Raw genomic sequence first — 19,279 nt, 5'->3', positions numbered from 1 at the left:
TAATGTCTTTCAGGGTTTTGATATAATGCTTAAGATCAATTTTAATCAAATAAATATAACATTTTTGTTTGTGTACATGGTACTTCCCATTTATAATTATTAAGTTAATGAACAAATTTTGCTCCAGAGTTTTATTATTATTATTGTGTGCCAAAAAAATACTTTACAAGAAAACTTAATTTTTATTTTTGTAAGTTTAAATACATTTAACTTTAAACTTTAAGCATTTGGGTAAATGTGCATTCAAAAAACATCTTTGATTATCGATTCCTTTTCTAATAAAAAAAAGCATGCAGATTCCACTTTTTTAATTACATTTTATCACCTTAAGCACGTCGCACACCAGATGCGCCGCTCATCACCACAACATGGCACGCACATGACAATTGAAAGTTTCACACACCAGACACGCACATTCGCACGTTAAGTTTTAATGAAAGTATTTTTTGGCGCTCTGTGGCACAGCAGAAATATGAACAGTGTCCTTTGTTGTGGCTGGGCACCATGGACAGCCGCGACTTACGGCGCTGTGTGTACTGTGATAGAAACCTATGGTTAGAATTCTAAAATGCATGGCACTGCGTGGCTTGTCTGGTGTGCAACCCCCTTTAGAATTGTAAGGTTCTATCTGAGATTTTTGTCAAATTGAGCTATTGGCATATTGTTCTTAAATTACAACTTTTCGTACGATTTCGTATGATTTACTCATCCCACAATGACAGCTGGGTTTAGGGGCAGGGTTGGATGTCATGTCCCCTTTTTAAAATCGTACATTTTCATACGACTGAATTGTACAAATTCGTACAAATTAGCCACTAAACTGACAAAACGTAAAATAGTTACGTTTCTTTGTGAGATCAGGCTGATTCAACAAAAAGCAGCAAGATGTTTACAGTGTAATTTCAAGCAAAAAAGTTGTGTACCTTTCATCATTCATCTTAATTAAATAGCACATCTGAAAATGATGTTTGAATTTAATATTCGCCTCATCATAATTGTTAAAGTTTTCGAACACAATGGCATGCATGTCATTATCATCCATAAGTGTAACTACAGCAGGCCTCAAGGGACACACTCCTGCCTCCTTCCTGTCACTTCCTCCGCTCGTCACCCACTTAAATAATGACAATTTAATTTCCCGTCTAATTGGTCCTGTAAGTTATTTAAATGAAGCTCTCGGTGTGTGAAAAGAGGGAGGCTGAAACACAACATTACCAGCTTAGTGTGTACTCTCGGCTTTTAATGAGAGAGGTCAAAGCAATGAGATGACGTTAAACAAACACCGCTTCCACCGCTCGACCCCCCCGCTGACAGGATTTGATCTTCTCTTGGCCTTTCTTTAAACAACATCTAATCATCTCATCCACTTTTCATAAGACTAATGGAGTTGTTTGACATCTGTTAAACCCTCTGCGTTTGACTTGATTAAAATCACCCACTCACGTTTATTCATTTGTTTCATTCACTAAAATCTTGCGTCCGTTTTTAATGCTCTCTGATGGTAAGTAAAAATAACCCGACCTAATATCTTAAGATTAAATACATCTTTTCGGAGAACTAAAGCCGCCTTAAGCTTGTGTCCCTCTCCGTTCTGTCTGAATGTGGGATTTTTTTTTAAACTGACGTCCTAAAGAGAGCACATAGGCATTACTTTAAATGATGATTTAAATACATTTGGTTATTGGATGGCATGGATTCGGTGAACTGCCTACATTTACAGTTTTGGGGTTTATTGAGAATTTCATCATGAAATTGACAGCAATTGGTGGAGAAGTGCAGAGGGCAGAGATACAGGGACAGGCAAGGGGACTGTAAATCAAAGGTTTGATTTAGTTTTTCATTTTGCTTATGGTGGAGGAATTGTTTGGGATTAAAGTGTGACATTTTTTTTTAAAATACGTTTAGGGGACACATTTTACATTGTAAACATAAAATGCATGTCAATGGCTACAGGCATTTTGGGAGTAAAAAACATACCCATAGGAAACAAAGATGTGGCTCCTGATGATACATTGAGGTCCTGCAAAGTTGAATATTATTTCCAACAACATTATCTTTAATTTACAGTCATGGAAAATAGCTCTGAGAAATTTGTGTTTTTATTTTTTACATTAGAGACTTGCTTTACATTACATTACACTTATTTTATTGTTTATTAAAAGGTAAATGGTGTTGTAAATGCAACAAGTAATGTAATAAAAAGAGTTTAGATTATTGTACTCTATGGATTATTTCATTTTAAAAAAGTTCAATTTATCTTCAGAGTTTATGCATATTCATTTTATTTTGCCTTTGACTTTTAGCTTGCTTGAAAATGAGCTTAAATTATGAGTTCATTTGTCTATGATTAAAATAACAGTGTTACATTCCCAGCCCTATCCTTGTATGTGTTAATTCCTGTTTATGTGTCTGTTACTTCTTGCTGTTGTTCTCTCATGTGCCAAACCTATGTTAATTGTGAAGTTTACCCCTGTTAGTTGCCCTGGTGAGTCATTAGCTGCGTCCGAATTCACAAACCTCCATACTATATAGTACACTAAAAACATGCAGGCTTGGTGGTATGTCCAAATTTATAGAACTGTATGCGAGAAGAACCTGGCGAGATTCTGAAGTGCACATCGGATGGATACTACGTTATCCAATGGTCAGTGGCGCCCCCAGAAAATTTTCTAAGAGGTGGCCAGATGAGGTGAAAAAAATAATGATTTCAGTGTAATGTTATATTTTTGTTTCTGGTAATTGAAAAAAATTATGTTTTAATTCATTTTAATTAATTATTCTTAAAATTATGCTATTTATTCCTTGAAATAATTCAGCAAGTACATGTGCAAACCTATAAATATATATATATATATATATATATATATATATATATATATATATATATATATATATATATATATATATATATATATATGTCACACAACCAGCGATCGCTCTCCAGAGACTACATTTTCATACATGCACTGCTCCCAGACACCCATGCTCACATATCTAGCTTGATTGCACTCACCTTGCAGCTGCACCTTGTCAGAGACTGATATCACACCACTTATAAGCCACTCATGAACCCTTCCAGTTTTCCGAGTCTTGTTTACCCAGTGTGACATTACAACGCGTTTCCCTGTCGTGTTTCTCTGTGTTTGAACCTAGCCTTGTATCCTTGTCATCCTGTTTAGCTGCCTGCCTTTCGACCTTTTGCCTGTTTACCGTTTATGATTCTGGACTGTCCATATATACTTGTTTGCATCTGATTTGACCACTGCTTGCCTGACGCTGAATAAACCTGCATATTGGATCTTACCTCAGTTGTATCTGTCAGTCCACCTCGTCGTTACAGAATATATGTGTATATATATATATATATATATATATATATATATATATATATATATATATATATATATATAATTACAATATCACACTCATGTGTACATGTGACATGTAATGCCATCCATCTACAGAGATACCTCCCTACAGTCTGTACAGTCTACAGTATTTCTTTGTTGTCGTCGGTATTGTGATGGGTGCCAAGTGTTCCAGAGTTTATCTGGAGACTTTAAAGGCCCATGAAACCCCCTTGTTTCAGCAGGGTGTTTACACACCTCTGCTTTGGAAAAAGTCAGAAAAGTGGGCGTGTCCAGTTCTGTTTAGGGGGTAGTGTCGGAGGAACTAAAGTGGGATGGTGTGGGAGTGTCTATTTGGGCATGCGCGAGTTTCAGAGTCAAAACACACACACACACAAACACACACACACACACTGGAGAAAGTGATGGTGTTTACATGGACATCTGTAGTCGAATTATGTGCCAAATTATTAAATGGTGGACTTTAACTGCAGTTTGGCTCTTTCATTCAGGAAATTCATTCATGCCCCTCACAACAAACGAGATATTTGATTTGAGGAACTGCTCTAAGCGTGTATTTTTCATGCAATGTTTGATACCGCACGGCGAATGAGAGAAAAAAAACCCTCCGCATTTCCCGGAAACTTAAATGCACTCGGCAGGTAGTGTCAGAAAGCCGCGTGTGTTATTCCGGTCACTAAATGCGGTGAAAACCCTACACGAGGTTAAAGTTTGGTTGGGGTGCTAACATGTTTACACTCGGTGCAATAGTTAACTTAGTTCAATACGAACAAACTGAATAAACAAAGAGCACTGGTCGCTCACTTACCAAATCTGTAGAGACAGGAAAATCACCTGCAACTAGAGCCGCGTCTTTATTAAGAGAAGACTTCAAGCGAATCCGGATCTCAGCGTTTGCAGATGAGAACAGCTCTCAGGTAAACAATAATCCTCCTTTGACACGTAAGTTATTGTTGTTGAGCGTCACGTACACTGTAATCCATGCGTGACTCCAGCTGAGCTCTCACAGAAAGAAAATGAAAACAAAACTTAACTGCAGCAAACTATAAAAGCAACACTTCACGCTTGTTTTGCCAATACAACGTGGTGTGTCTGTCGTCTAAACACTGTGACAGTAATGAATATTAATTGCACAATAGAGCGCGCTGATTGGTTTGAACCAAGCCTTACTCATGCATTAATGCATCACACTGTAAGACGAAATAAGACACACTCTGGCACAGACATCCAGTCTGCACACTGGAATACAGGCTATTATGTCATGGCTGTGACGCAGCTTCAAAAATTCGTTTCAAACCGGAAGTACGAATTTGCTTGAAATAACGCAAAAACAACCAATTTACACTTTTTAGTGAAATATATGTGTCCTCACAGTGTTTTTAGCAGTGTGGCACACATATATACGACTGTCAACAGCTCAAATAATGTGTTTTGGGGTTTTGTGACCCTCTAAGGAATGAAAAAAGAGGAGCCAGAAACTATTTTGCTCTTCCTATTGGCCTTTATGCGTTTCTCCCAAGTGCTGTCGACTACATACATGCCAGTCAACGACAATGAGTAGGCAAAAGGAAAGGAAAAATGCACTCAAACATCCGTCGCAAAATAAAATGTTACATTATTGAAATAAAAGAATTATACAGAGAGACCAACACACACTTCTCCTCAGAGCTCGCAAGACCTGAACTGAGCTCCCATGCATGTGTGCTTACATCTCATAGGTAAAACAACCACAGAAGAAGTCTTCTTAAAGGGGATATGACATTTATACACAATACATATCAAACATTAAGCGACCGTTACAGTATCACAATAATCAACCCCGAAAAAAGCAGCGCAATCACTACCAGACTGCTGTTGTGTTTGCGATATGGAGGGACGAGGCTGAATTCAGCTGCTTATTTGCAGCTTTCTTATTGATGCTGTACGGTCCATCTTAAAAATCACAACGCTTCCATTTTTCAGCTTCTTATTTGCGCTCTAGAAAACATAGTTTCAATCTTGTAAGCAAGGGCATTTTATGCGATCCTGGCACCATCTTGTGGACAGACAACATCCGTCAACCCTCTTTGACTAATGGACACCAACGCACTGTCTCTCGGAAATGATACACCTTTTAAAATAGGCATTATCCTTATAGACAAACTGCATTGTTGCAATCTAAATAACTACATTCTTGACTAAAAAAGCCTCAAAAGAGCATTATGTTGTACAACAGCAGGAATATTTGTCAAACTGTAGAGTATCCTCTGCAGTCAGCCAATCTGATTCAAGAACCAGACATACACACTCACGATACAGACCCTAATAATATAATTTATCCATATTTCTTTTTGAGCCACAATATTATAAAAACAGCTTCTTCTATTGATGTACCTAATGGTAAATATTAAATTGCCATTGATGTCTATTGAAGCCGTTTGCGGGTTGTCAACGAAGATCGTGGAGGGGCAGTGAATCAGCTACATCAGTGGCACCAATCAATTAACAATAATTTTGATATTGCCTACCCTGTTGTTGTCTATTGGAAGGAATGCATCAATAGAGCCGCCATTTTAGTACAGGGTAGCATTCCTTTGAATTGAATGTGGGGTGGTGCAGTGGAGGACTTGCCATCCAGAGCCAGAGACACAAATATGCATATATCTACGATCACATTACATTATTACATTATTTTGTCATGAATATATTACAGTATTATATTATTTTTGTACAACACGTACAGTGTTACAGTATTTTATATTTTATGGGCATTTGTTGATGTACTTGTTATTGTGACATACTGGCTGTTACAGTCACAAGTAATCTAGCTGCTGTGAATTGCTGGAGAACTACAACTCTGCCACAAAATGGACTACAAATCACAGCATGCAGCATGCTCACACACACCGGTTCCTAATCTCATCTGATAGCAAACACTCACAGCTGATGCTGATCAAGGAATACACAGACTATTTATATACCACATTTGCTTACACGCATTGCTGAGTGTTTTTTGTTTTTGTTAGTCTAAACCAGGGATCACCAAACTTGTTCCTGGAAGTCCTGCATATCTTAGCTCCAACCCAAATCAAACAAACCTGAACAAGCTAATTAAGGTCTTACTAAGTATACCTGAAACACCAAGGCAGGTGTGTTGAGGCAAGTTGGAGCTAAACTGGAGCCTAAGTTGGAGCCTTTCTCCGGTTTTGACAATTTGCCTGTTTATTGACAACGACCTCTGGATTATCTGTATGAAATCGATTGCTCTTGTGTTGACTGCCTGATTAATGTTGAATAAATCTGCATTTGGATTCACTCCTCTGTGAAAGCCTTTTTTAGTTACACTTTGTAACTGCTGAAAATGTATATAAGGAATAAAAAAATGTTCACAGCAATGAGAATAAACAGTCAGCAAATCTTATTGTTTTACTTTTGTGGGGGCTTTTTCCCTTGTCTAGTGATCAATAATGTCTAGCTAGATTTATAAGTTTCTAGATTAATAAGTAATTAAAAATTTGATTAGGAACTTATTTAAATATGAAGCATTTCTCATAAAAAAGCACATTTTACACGTATTTAATAGTTATACTATATCCTTTGTCTCAATAATTGTTAAAATCTACAAAAACTCATAAGGGAATTTGAGATATGAATGAGCAGCAGCAATAGTAAAACCTATAGTACATCAAAAAGATTTATACTAAAAGAAAGAAAGAAAAATGTTTGCTATTTTGTGATACTTATAGTAATAAAGCCTATTCTGAAGCTCCACAAACCTGGAGCAATGAAAAACTGGCATACTATGAATTAACCTGAAGGCCAGGTTTAGCCTTAAGCTACACATTTACATTTATTCATTTAGCAGTCGCTTGTATCCAAAGTGACTTACAAATGAGCAGAGAAAAGAGGCAGACAGAAAGAGAACGTTTAAAATGTTTAAGATATCTGATTTCATTCACCAATTCAGATGTGCATCATATATTTAACTTTTTTTTTTTTTTTTTTTTTATCAATGTATTCTGCAGATAATCAGCACAATACTGATCCGAGAAAGTATCTTAGCGGATATTGAGGGTACATTTACATGATGCCACTTTTTAACTAAACAGTAAAAAGATATATCTGCTTTTGCCATTCTTTAAAACACCAACACAATTTCGGTGCCTGACAATTCTGATGATATTGTTTTGAGGTAACACTTTACAATAAGGTTGTATTAGTTGATGTTATTTAATGTATTTGCTAACATGAGCAAACCATTAACAATACATTTATTACAGTTTTTATTCATCTTTGTTGACCTTAATTAATAACAATAAAGTTGTTCATTGTTAGTGAACTTTATTTTTATAGAGACTTTAAAAGACTTTAAAAGACTTTATTTTTATAAAAATGGCAGACATAAAATGTGCAGCAGTAAAATACACAAGGATGAATGCAAAAAAAAGGTAATAAATAAATAATGAAAAACATAATAGCAAGAGATCTAAAAATAATATATGAAAGTCAAATAAAAGCTACCCTAAATAAGAAAGTTTTAAGAGGCGATTTAAAAATACTCAGGGATTCTGCATTGCGAATATTAGAATGTAAAGAGTTCCAAAATTCAGGTGCCAATAAAGAGAATAACTGATCTCCCATAGATTTTAGTCATATTGACTGAGCAGTTAAAAGACCAGCATCAGACGAACGTAAAGCACGTCTAGGAGTGTCTTCATTTAAAAGTTCAGACAAATATTGTGGTGCTAGACCATTCAAGGCCTTTACACATGCATGATAATTTTAAAATCAATAGTTCATGCAAACTCAAAAGTGCATTAACTAATGTTAACAAGGATGCATTTAGATAAGTGAATGTTGAACTATAACTAAAAACCTCTCTACAAGTATTGTTTATGTTAGTAAATGCAATTAATGAAATCTTATTATAAAGGATGAACTGTTCATACTGATTATTTATGGAAAATCAGTGTTCATTTGCACTCAATAAATACATAAATGAAACTAATGGTGCAACTTAATATAACTAAGAAACTCAAACTCCGCACATTTGATTGATTAAGGCAGCTAAGGAGGTAATTTTTTTGAAACACTAAAATCAAAATACGGCGAAGCAGTGGCACAGTAGGTAGTGCTGTCGCCTCACAGCAAGAAGGTCGCTGGGTCGGTGGTTCGAGCCTCGGCTCAGTTGCCGTTTCTGTGTTGAGTTTGCATGTTCTCCCTGTGTTCACGTGGGTTTCCTCCGGGTGCTCCGGTTTCCCCCACAGTCCAAAGGCATGCAGTACAGGTGAATTGGGTAGGCTAAATTGTCCGTAATGTATGAGTGTGTGTGTGAATGTGTGTGTGGATGTTTTCCAGAGATGGGTTGCGGCTGGAAGGGCATTCGCTGCGTAAAAACTTGCTGGATAAGTTGGCGGTTCATTCCGCTGTGGCGACCCCGGATTAATAAAGGGACTAAGCCGACAAGAAATGAATGAATGAGATCAAAATACAGCGTACTCTTCATCAGCTGTATATCATAATTTGAATAAGCAGAATGTGTAGTTAACTAGCCCCATACTTCAATAATGCCATTGACTTTATCCATTGACCTTATTGCCTTGATCCATTGACTTTATATGCAATGTGGACAGGGTAGGTAAAAAAAGATTGATCTCAGAACTGCCATTAGTAGTTATTGCTCATTGAGTGAAGCAACAAATGTTGTTAATAAAGCTGTCAGCATCTTAAGCATCAACACTCTCTTCTGCACAACCTCAATTGAATCTCTTTAAAATCTGACAAAAAATGAAGATTAAACTCTTAAAAGCATTTTTAATTAAAACATCTAAGATTAAAAACATCTAAGAGTTCTGTTTTCTTATAATCCCACGCAAAGCAAAATGATTAAGTTTTTTTTATTTATATTAACACATTCAACTTGATTAAATACAAATAAATACAAATACATTGTCAAAATATTTCATTTAAAATTAATGCTCTGTTTGCTGGGCAAAGTGAGGTACATTAGAGGTTTATGTTTCATCTAATGTTGATAAATAATGTTTATTTTGCATTATTTTAATTTTATGTGTCTTACCGTTAAGGTGTTTAGTTGTGTGAATGACACTGAGCATCTTCTGTATGTTTCTCTGATCCTGGGATAAGTTGGATCAGAGAAAAAGATTGCTTTCACTATAAGCTTTAATAATTGTGGCTTTGTCTGTGAGGTATGATGTGTAGATGTTCATACTTCAAAACACTGGTCTATAATGGTATTAATTAATGAAATAAGGTAGTTTACCATAAAATTAAAAATATATATTTACATATTTTAATATATGTTTATACACTGTGAAAAAATCCGTAATTTTACGGTTCATTTCCGGCAGCTGGGGTGCCGGAAATAAACCGTAAAATAATAGCCGCTAAATTACAGAAATTTACTGTAAAATAACGAACATAAAATTATAGAAATTTCCTTAAATTTAAATTTCTGGTATTTTTTTGTAATTCAACAGCTTTTATTTTACAGTAAAAATTTCTGTAATTTAATGGCTATTGTTTAATGTTTTTTTTCTGCCACCCCAGCTGCCGGAAATAAACTGAAAAAGTAAAGTTTTTTTTTTATATTGTGTATATTTTAATCTATAATTATATATTTAATAAATATAAAATATATATTTAATGGGTTCTATTGTATTTTAAAGGTAAAGTTATGGTACACACAGCTACCAGTTTTTCACTGGTAAAATCGTAAGTTTTAACATTTTGTTTTACAGTGTGTGTTTTAATGCACATGTTCATTTTTAAAGAGTACTCAACAACAATGGTGGACTACAGGCAGTGTTGGGTGTAATTAGTTACAAATTAACTATAGTTACTGTAATTAAATCACTTTTCCACAAAAAAAGTTACTTCCTTGCCTAAAATACTGTACACACAGTAAGTAAACAAATATTTTGCAGAATGGACTAAACTAAAGAACACATGTAATTTATCTTATTTTTATTAGGTACACCTGTCCAACTGCTGGTTAACGCAAATTTCTAATCGGCCAATCACATGGCAGCAACACAATGCATTTAGGCTTGTAGACATGGTCAAGATGAAGGCATGGTTGTTGGTGCCAGATGGGCTGGTCTGAGTATCTCAGAAACTGTTGATCTACAAAGATTTTCACACACAACTATATTTAGGGTTTACAGAGAATGGTCCAAAAAAGGAAAATATACATTAAGCGGCAGTTCTGTAGGCGCAAATCCCTTGTTGATGACAGAGGTCAGAGGAGAATGGCCAGACTGGGTCGAGCTGATAGAAAGGCAACAGTAACTCAAATTGGTGGTTTGTAATAGTGTGGGGGATATTCTCTTGGCACACTTTGGGCCCAATAGTACCAATTGAGCATCGTGTCAAGACCACAGCCTACCTGAGTATTGCTGCTGACCATGTCCATCCCTTTATGACCACAGTGTACCCATCTTCCGATGGTTACTTCCAGCAGGATAACGCGCCAAGTCATAAAAGGCAAATCATCTCAGACTGATTTCTTGAACATGACAATGAGTTCACTGTTGCACAATGCAATCATGTGAATATGGACCAAAATCTCTAAGGAATTTTTTATTTTTTGTTGTTGTTCAGATATTTTGAAAGAAGGTTTTATTTGTCCGACAATTAAACATGCTTAAGAAACAATCACATTTATTAGAAATTTGTCAGCATTTGGTATAAAACATATGGTGTGATTAATTGTGAACATTTTGTTTTGATGCATATATTGTTTCAAATTTAGGTGTTAATGTTTGAAAAACACATTTAAAGGCCCTGCTTGACTCTGATTTAAAAATTAGAAAACAATTCTATTGCAAATGTGTTGAGATGTAGATTTGTAGCATTGTAATTAAGTTACGTATTGAGCATAAGTTACTTTTAAGACAAAGTAAAAGTGATTTAAATGCAACTTTAACGATATAATTTGTAATTAATTACTTTTTAAAATTAACTTAAACTAAATGAGCAGACACTGTGTTTCTTTATAATTCATTCTGTGTTGTTTTGACAATAATGTGTACAATTCACTGTGTCAGAGATGCATCTGACCTGTGTTTGCGGATATGAAACATAATAGTTCTGTAATTAAGCAAGGGAATTCAATTTTACTTATGCCCAATTATCCACTGAATCTGCTGTCTGCTAAATGAGATTATTGCAATAGCATAAGTCTCTCCCATTGGGTTCCATTAACTTTGATTACTGCAAATTATTTACTTACAGCTCTGGTCCATATTGCACTGATGTGCCATAGAAAAGACATTTAGTGCTTCGTACACGCATAACCCACACTCAATACATTGATGCTGTTATTTCACAAAGCAGTGGCCACGCACACACAGGTCATTGAGAAAGGCTAATTGGAAGAAGTTAACGTTAGATTTCCTGGAAGACTGAATATAAGCTGTTTATATACACGTCTTATGACTCTGGCATGCTCACAGTAAAGTTCTCCACTCTGTCAGTGTCATTTTTAATTAAAAATTCAGCTTCTGTTTTTAATGTAAATCAGCTCTTCCAATGTGATCTCACAGCAATTCGTAACTTTTTGCTTTAGTGGCTAATTCCAACACAATCTCACGGCAATTCGTAACTTTTTCATTTAGTGGCTAATTCGTAGGAATTCGTACGATCTAATTCATACAATTAAGTACGATTTGCTTATCCCCCAATGACGGTTGGGGTTAGGGGTGGGGTTAGGTGCCATGCCTCCTTTTTAAAATCGTATCATTTCGTACGACTGAAATCGTACGAATTCGTACGAATTAGCCACTAAACTGGCAAAACAAAAAAATAATTACGTTTTCTCGTGAGATCAGGCCGGCTAATTCGTATGAATTTGTACAATCTAATTCATACAATTTAGTACGATTTGCTCATTACACAATGACGGTTGGGGTTAGGGGTGGGGTTAGGTGCCACGCCTCCTTTTTAAAATGGTACATTTTCGTACGTCTGAACTTATACGAATTCGTATGAATCAGCTGCTAAACTGACAAAAAGTAAGATACTTTTGTTTCCTCATGAGATCAGGCTAGCTCTTCTGTGTTTATGTTTTTACTTGTGATCTGGACCGACTGAACAGAGAAAATGGACCATAGACGATGTCTACATCAAAGTAGGCGAAGCCTCAAAGCCACACCTACCTATTATGAGAGAATATGTTTAGGAGTCTCATAGTATTACAGCAGTGCTGATATACCGACATGTAGCAGTGCTACTGATGTGATACTGAACAGTTCGATGTCTTAATTTTGTATATAAAAAAAATATTTAAACTCTCAATAATTCATTTTAATAAATTACAACTGGAGCTGAATGTCTAAATGGCAAAAGCTGTTGCTAATTCAAAAATATTACATCATAAATAACAACTGAATAATATTTTTGAATTAAGTAGTTCATAATGTAGTGTCTTGTGATAGTGATAACAAAACAGAGGATCATGCTCGCAGATCAAGATTATAAAGCTGAATGACATAAAACAACAGGTTTACAAAGTTCTCTCTGTATTTCTCTGCTGCATCCGGTATTCTCTAACATTAACCCCATCAAAGCCAAAGCAAACCAAATACTACTAGATTACTTTATTATAAAAATACAGCAATACGAAATACAAAGAAAGAGCTCAGAGTGTGACTTGCCTGTTCTGTAATAATATGTTTAGCTGTAGTTTAAAATATCCACTGAGGAAATCATTTGCTCTCTTGAAGACTGACGGACCGATTATATACAGTCTAGGGTTGTCATAATGCTGGAGTTTGATACCAATCAGTACTGAAATTTTAAAAACGTCCATTTCCCGCAAACATTTGAGTGCCGTTGAGCACAATCTTAAACACCACTAATTTGCCATGGTGTTTACATGCTCAACAGAAATGACTTTGATTGGCCTTGAAGGTCATCAGTTCACCAAACTCATCGCTGTTCACTAAGTGTAACCACATGTTTAAGAACATGCTCTACAGCACTTAAAAGGTCACAAAACACCCAGGGCTGGAGCAAGCTGAACTACCGCTCTAGGCAAAGGACGATCACAATGCCCTTAACCAGAAAGTGAAAACAAAAGTGAACGGTTATGAAAGTCGTAGATGAAATTGAAGACCGGTGTGGGGGTGGGGGTTTCGCGAATATAACTGAGGACATGTGGAGAGGGAAGTGTTGCGGACATAGCCCTCTCTATTCTGCCTCTATGCGCGGATGTAACTGAGGACGCAGATGTTGAGGGAGGTGTCGAGGACGCTGCCCTCTCTATTCTGCCTCTATGCGCGGATATAACTGAGAACGCAGATGTCCTGGAAATACCAAAACACATTTTTTGAGATGTTGATAGTCATATGTGTCCCACGCTGCTAAAAACACTATTAGGACACAAAGATTTCACAAAAAAAGTGAAAATTTGTTGTTTTTGCGTTATTTCAAGCAAGTTTGTTCTTCCATTTTGAAACTAATTTTTAAAGCTGCGTCATGGTCATTAGATCCTTGTGTGTATTCCAGCACGGAGACTGGATGTCTGTACCGGCGAGTACAATGTGACGCGTTTGAGTGTGCAGCATTAATTCATGAGAAAGCCTTGGTTCGAACCAATCAGCACACTCTATTGTGTATGAGGTGCAACTTCATTATCATGCATGATAGCTTTGAAGACTGTTTTTACCTATCACAGTGTTCAGATGGCAGATAGACACCACGTTGTGTTGAAAAAACAAGTGGAAGAAAAAGAATTGCTTGGAGACACAGGTTGTCAGTGTTGTGTTTATAAATGTGCTGCAACAAAGGTTTTGTTTTCATCCCCCGCTATGACACATAGCTGGACTCTTGTGTAGATTACAGTGGTCTGATAATGTCATGATTACACCTACAATAACCATGGACTACAAATCCGCCTTCTTCTGGACTACATATGCATACATACACTTCTTCCAGACACTCACGCCTGCTCTATCATCTAGCTTGATTACATTCGCACACCTGAAGACTTACAGAGACTGATTACACACACTATTTAAGCCACACATTCACCCCTTCAGTTGGCCAAGTCTTGTTCACTGTAAAGTAGCATTACAATGCGTTTCCCGGTCTTGTTATCTTGTGTACCAACCGTTAGCCTTGTTAGCCTCTTTGTCTTTGCCTGCCACCTGCCTTTCTGACCTCTTGCCTGTATTCGACTGTGATTCTAGATTGTCCTCACACTCCTGTTTGCACCCGTATTGACCACCGCTTGCCTGACTGTGAATGAACTTGCATATTAGGTCTTACCTTCTGTTGTGAGTGTCATCCTCCGACGTTACAGATAACAGGCAACAGAAATTTGTTTGTAAGAAACCTTTTTTACCCATGAGCTTTTCGCATCTGGAAATGGTGAAATCCGGATTTGTCGCTCGTCTCCTTTTAAAAAAGATGCAGGTCCAGTTGGTGTTGATAGTCCTGTCTCTACAGATTTGGTAAGTGAATGATCAGTGGTCTTTGTTTGTGTATTCAGAGGCAAAGTTAGTTTGTATCATCAGCAGTACTCTTTCAGTTTTTTCTAAAAGACATAACGTAGTCAAAATGATTTAGCTACTAATTTACAGTACGTTAATATCATTCCAATACTATGAACTGAAAGGTCCGCTGTAAATTCTGTTCTCTGAATTTAAACACCTTAATCAAACTATTACTTTTGTGTAGAAATGTTGTCGCATTTTGTGACAGGACAGTCTATATACTCACAGCTTTCTGACGTTACTTTCTGTGTACATCTAAGTTACCAAGAAATGCAGAGGTTTTTTTTTTCTCCCTTTCGATGTGCACTATCAAACATTCCAATAAATCTACACTCTTGCAACCGTTCCTTGCATCAAATATCTTATTTGTCACGTGGGGTGTGCATGAAATGTTCCTTAATGAAAGTGAAAGTGCCAAACTACAGTTATAGTCGACAAAGTAATTATTTGGCAAAGTAATTTGATTACTGATGTCCATGTAAACATTTTGACGTCTTTCTCCTCTGCGTCTGTGATTGTTTTGCCACTGTAAAAATCAGCGCAGGCTCGAACCGAAAACTCCCATTTTTATGCAAACCCATCCCCCTTTCCCTCCCCCGACACTCCCACCTAAACAGAGCTGGACTCACTCACTTTCCTGACTTTTTTCAAACTAGAGGTGTAAAAACACCTTGCTAAGACAGGGGATCATAGCTCTTCAAATGTTAGTGGGAAATAGACGTTTTTAAAATTTCAGTACTGATTGGTATCGAATTCCACAACCCAGGCTCATTCTAAAAACGTAATCCAGCGGATGTTACTGGAGACCACGAAATCTTCCTGGGAGGTACGTATTTGTGCAGTTTTAGTTTTCGTGAATCCAAGAGAGGCCACTGTGTGCGCTTTTTCGTATCTGGAACGTCTCTCGCGAGTGCCGTTCGCGCCCGCGCTGTTCTCGCGTCAACCAACCAGAGGCCGCTGTCTCACTGACCGAATGATTGACTGCACAACCGGCCAATCAGCTGACCCAACCTCCTCCTTCCCTGGACCCAACCAGTTTTACCGATTAACCCGCTCACTTCCCTAAACCCGAGCAACAATATAGAAAAGCTGTCTAGAAAAAGAAAACCCCTCGTCTGTTTTTTTTTTTTTTTACCACTTTTTCGGATTTTACCACGTTCTCACCCTGTTATGAACTCGTTCGCTTTATTTTTTGGATTCTGTTTATGTCTTACCTGATTTCTGGAAAAGCTCTTTCCTGGACTCGAACCCGGACGCCTTTGTCAACTCCTCCTCTCTGCATCTGAAGTCCGCTGACACACACAATGAGCTGACCGAACAAACTGATTGCGGCGGGAAAGCCCTCCACACGGAGGTAAGTGGTCAGCTGGCAAGCGCGAAAGGGAACGGCATCACACCGCCCCGTATCGTTCGCTTAAAAAAATGAAATGCAGCCATAAGTACCTCCCGGGACGTATTTTGCGGTCTCCAGAAACATCCACGGGACTACGTGTTCAGAATGAGCTTGGGTTGGAATTCCAGTATCGTGACAACCCTAATACAGTCTTTGTTGCCATCTTATGGCACAATGTAACGTCAACTGCCAATCATATAAAAAATTTCAACTTATAAATTTCAATAATAGTCTATGCTACCATTCAAATGCATTGTGTACTTAGGCAGTTCCACTGGTTTCAACCTGATGTGTTATTATGATTACACATCAGTGTTATATGATTGGCCGTCTTTCGGATGAGATGATAAACCGAGGTCCTGACACTCTGTGGTCATTAAAAATCCCATGGCACTTCTCGTAAAGAGTAGGGGTGTAACCCCGGTGTCCTGGCCAAAGTCCCTCAATCAGCCCTTGTGATCATTGCCTCCGAATCATCCCCATACATTGAATTGGATCTATCACTTTCTCTTCACTCCACCAATAGCTAGTGTGTGGTGAGCACACTGGCGCCGTTGTTCTGTGGCTCCCATCGCATCATCCAAGTGGATGTCGCACACTAGTGGTGGTGTGGAGAGACCCCCCTCATAATTGTGAAGCACTTGGGGTGTATGGCCATTACACATTACATAACATTACATTATTAATCCCTCGGCAGCTGTAATATTAAGATTTTGGAAAAATGATTCTAGGGTTTTCTCAAACCTAATACAAGCAGCTCAGTCTAGATGATATTTGATGGTTCAAAATCCATATTAAAGCAGCTTCAGAAATCCATACACCCTAGTCAATAATAAGGGTCTTCTCTAGCATTCTGTTATTTTCAGAAAAAAAATATATATATTATAAATACAGTTTTTAGATGATCACCTTGGTCCAGCTCTGTCATCTAAATACTCAGCTGCTCTTCCAAAACTTTTAAAGGACGAAGTGCAAAAGTCAAATCAAAAAGATATGAAGCTTACTTGCACTAATTATGATGTTAAATTGGCTGCAGTTCACTTATTGACCACCGGTGGTGCCAATAGCACTCACTCACACACATTCCTTCAGCTTGCTTCCTTCTTCATCAGGGGTTGCTTCATCAGGGGGATATGTTTTACTTGCAGATACCCTTCCTGCCATAACCCAGTCCTGACTGAACTTAGTGCACTAACTCATGCAACCCCCAGTATTAAGAAACACACACACAGGAAACACAGAAAACATGCAGTGTTTTGAGGGCTGGGGCAGGAACATGGTTGAGAATCACTAGAGTGCCACTGTATTAACCACTGAGCCACTGTGCTGCCCCATGCTAATAACATTCATTCATTAATTTCTTCGGCTTAGTCTCTATTTCAGAGTTCGCCACAATGGAATAAGCAGACATGCTAATAAAATTCTATGTTTATGTTTTAGTATTATCTAAATTCTATGTTTATGTTATAGTCTTATGTTATAATAAATTATTAAAAACAAATGTTAAAATAATGTTGTAAACTAATTGCCATTGACGTACATAGTATTGTTTTATTCTATTTTGGAAGTCAATGGTTATTGCTTTCAATATTCTTAAAATTATATTTGAAATAACCTCCTTTGACATTCATCAGAACAATGGAAAAGATGAAGGTTTGATGAAACTGTGAAGGTGAGTAAATGGTGAATAGGCTTTTATTTTTTAGAGTTGTACTATCCCTCTAAATTTATTTTTAGCTTCCTTGCTTAATCAATAAGCATTCCTACACATCAGGAAAAATACAGAGAGAGAGAGAGAGAGAGAGAGAGAGAGAGACGAGAAATCAAAACCTCGACAGGAACCCAGCTGTTTGGAGGTCCGTGTCGCTCACTTAATGACAAATGCAAAGCGGAGGGGAAACCTCTAAGGCCTAATTTCGTGACATTGTCCCTTTCCTAATTGAGAACATTTCTCTGCTCTTCTCTCGTCCAGCATTCTTGTGCTCGCAGCAGAAAAAAAGAGCGAGCCTAATTTCATTCAGGTTTGTCTTAGGACAACCCTTTTAGATGTTTAATTCAATCCCAATTTTGTGTAATCAGGCAAAAGGCTTCCCCCGAGGTACAGCGATACTATGAGGACCCGCCGCTGACTATGGCAAGCCATCATAGAGTTTAATCTGTAAACCGTGCTAGTATCTATTTTCATGCTACTGTACTTGTATTTCTTCAATGTACACTTTATCATTAGGTAGGCCTAGTACTTATTATTAGCTATCAGTGCAAATTTTTTACTTACTAGTTCCGATTTTAAAGATACTTATTCACATTAAGAAACTATTTAATTTAACTAACACAACACAACTATTCAATTGTGACTAGTATATTTTTATAAGTATATTTTTATTCATTTTATATTTTTATTCATATTATTCAGTTTATTTACATGTTCATTATATAAATCATTATACTTACTTTTATTAATCGTTATATTAAATATTAGTTTTTTAGTTATTACTTTATTAATTAGATATTTTTATGTACCAGTACTCATTTGTTAGGTACTTGCATATACCGGAACTATATTGTGGCTATTTAGGGGTGCGTTTCCCAAAGCCATCATTAGCCAAATAAGGTTGCAAGTTCCATCACAAACAGTTTGTTGATTTGCCGTTTCCCAAATCTATCATTCTAACGTCATTCGCAAACTGCATTGCAAACTTGTGCACTTGCAACTACACCTCTGGATCTGTAGTTAGAAACATAGTTCCAGGCTGTGTTCTATTACCACTTTATCCCCCCAATGCCCTATTCAACTTGGAATGACTAAAAATAACAAAGCATTAAGGTCATCTCTCTTAGTTGTAATTTGCTTTCAACGTATTTTTACAGTTCAGTTTTAGCGATCTTTAAGTTTACAATTGTGCTCCCTCCACGGTGCATTTTGAAAACACTGATGTTATTTTGAACACAGCCTCATGACGAAAGCTATAGGTGACCTATTATTTAATAGAGGAATTTATGTTATGTCTCCAAAGCTTGTG

The sequence above is a fragment of the Danio rerio genome, chromosome 10 (assembly GCF_049306965.1).
Source record: "Danio rerio strain Tuebingen ecotype United States chromosome 10, GRCz12tu, whole genome shotgun sequence".
NCBI lineage: Eukaryota > Metazoa > Chordata > Actinopteri > Cypriniformes > Danionidae > Danio > Danio rerio.
This window is presented reverse-complemented; position numbering follows the sequence as displayed.